The following is a 2,498-nucleotide window of genomic DNA, read 5'->3' on the forward strand; positions in this document are numbered from 1 at the left end:
CCTGCATTGCTTCGCTTCGATGCACGGCCACGCCAGATGGACTGGTGCTCTGGAGAGCGCTGCCACATTGAGCTGTGTTCATCCTAACAGTGGACGAGCCTGTACACGATGTCCGTGCTGGTGGCCTTTGCTGCATCAACAACGGCCTTTGTTTTGTGGGTGTGGACTTGGTCGACGATGAGTAAGCGGCAAACATTGTCCTTGTTGGTACACCAAGTACAGCTGAAGCACTCCGGGTACTTTTCGGTTATCCTTGCACCCAGCATTCCTCCGTTCTATCACGTGATACAACAGAAGATGGATAGAAAATTGGGCAAATTGGATACGTTTATAGTTTACAGTGCAAAAGTACGCGGACAAGGAGGAGACCAGATGACAGGAGCGCCGTTGTTGTCTGGTCTCCTCGTCGTCTGTGTCTTTTTGCACTGTAAGCTGTCAAGAAACAGAAAAGCCACACACATATAAGCAATGATGGCAAAGTCCACATGGCCTCTCAGTCGTCACATCTGAGCACAGCTGTGAATCTTGTACTGTTCCAGCCGCCGTGAACTCCAGACGTGTATATCAAGTTAGTTTTCTCAGGGACGCAGCTCTCACCATGTATAGTAAATAGAGAGCGACGTAGCGGCCCTCCTCCTCCTCCTCCTCGACAACACCGCCTCCCTCGGAGCAGTCTGCTCGAGGCTGTAACTGTGAGCAGCTTAATAAAGTTTCTCTTCCACAGGGGCGGCGCCAGGACTTTTTTACTGGGGGGGGCACCCACGACAAGTGGTTTCCTTCAGGGGGGCAGGGAGGCTGGGAACATGCATTTTAATTTGACTATGCTTGCTCTTGGGGGGGCAAAGGGGGGGCAGGCGGAAATTATGGGGGGCTCCAGCCCCCCCAAACCCCCCACTGGCGCCGCCCCTGCTCTTCCACCCTCTGATCCTGCGTTCTTGATATACAACGTAAACCACGAACAACAGAAGAATATGTTAAAAGGGACCCTGCCACTCTTTTCCAGATAATTGTCAAAGGACTTCATCAAAAGAATTTTTAGAATTCATCAAGTATGAACCGAGTTGCAGGCATTTGTCACCTTTTGTACCAGCAAGCGTGCTGAAAGCTACGCAGGAGTGGATGACAATATGACAGCAAGTTATGCCCGTTCATCAGTGCATGTCATGACCTCAAGCACTTTCTTTTCTTCGTTTTTCTCTGAACGCATGGCTTACTTTCAGCGTGATCGTGAGCACGCTGGTGTAATTGTGTACTGCGTGTAATTCTAGTGCTATAGAGCGCAGTGCGGGCAAGTCGCGGCATCCTGTGGTGGCTTCGACTTGCGGCACTCGGTGAAATCTGTGGAAATTTCTCAACCGTGCATCAGACCAAATGACGTCATTATTATTTCCCTGTGTGCCATATTGTATACGAATGTGATGTATGGCAAAATTTTGTCCTTATTCTTGTGCTCCACATTGACATACATGCAGAGCATGTCTCCAGTAGTCCTGTTGAGGCATTCAGTGTTTCTCGCATGGTGTTTAATTTTTCTAATGTTTAGCTCTTCCTCCCTTCATTCTATCTGGTTTGTTTGTGGTAGCCAGTGCCTTGTTTTCTCTTTGTATGCATTTCAGTGTTTCATTATAATAAATTTCATTTGGAAGATAGTTGTTGCCTGTGTCTTTCTGTGTCCATGTTATTACAGTTGCGCCGTGTACCCTTGAAGTAATTGGTTTCAGAATGGTGGGTGTTGTAGCAGATTAAACCAGATCACTTGCCTGTTTCCTGTCTTGGTGCCTTGCTTCTGACATCAACTGCAGCCTCTGAAATTATCTTTATTGTCATCAATTTCTGTAGCCTACATCTGAATTGCTACTTGGCAGTCCTGACATAGTCGTCCTGATATCATCAGGAACATAGCCTTCACATCTCGACCAGCAATCTGTGCGTAACATCTTGTAGTAGATTGTCGCGCACAATGTCACTCTAGATAGCATTGGTGTCACAAATTTCCTTGTTTACATTGTAGTGGATGATAATGGTGTGATCAACACATTCTGTTGACCTGCCTGATGAACATTGTTTCCACGTACTGCGAGTTTTCATAATTTCACGACTTCCTTTGGCAAGTTGTGATGCATTTGGAAGTTTTGTATGTTTAGTATTATGGTGGGCATAACACAGCTAAATGAGATTCTTTTTACCTACTAATGCAATATTATTGTGCTAGTTCGTTGAGAGCTTTTGAAACTTTTGAAATACAAGAGACGATCTCATTAGGCATGTTTCCTGTATTTTCTGTCAGCTTCTTGCTTAAACTCTTTTGTCAGTGAAATAGTTTTATTTACCTTTATGATTTCATAGTGGGTTCTGTAGTTTTCTGAGGTCTCACTTAATGTGCATTGCATAAGCTAGCTGACGTCCATCGCATAAGCTAGCTGTGTAACATTTATTCCAGGTTTGAGCACAGGAATTTTCAGCACTATGTTGCTGCAGCAAGGCCAACAAAGTGAACA

Source organism: Rhipicephalus sanguineus, chromosome 5, assembly GCF_013339695.2.
Source record: "Rhipicephalus sanguineus isolate Rsan-2018 chromosome 5, BIME_Rsan_1.4, whole genome shotgun sequence".
Taxonomy (NCBI): Eukaryota; Metazoa; Arthropoda; class Arachnida; order Ixodida; family Ixodidae; genus Rhipicephalus; species Rhipicephalus sanguineus.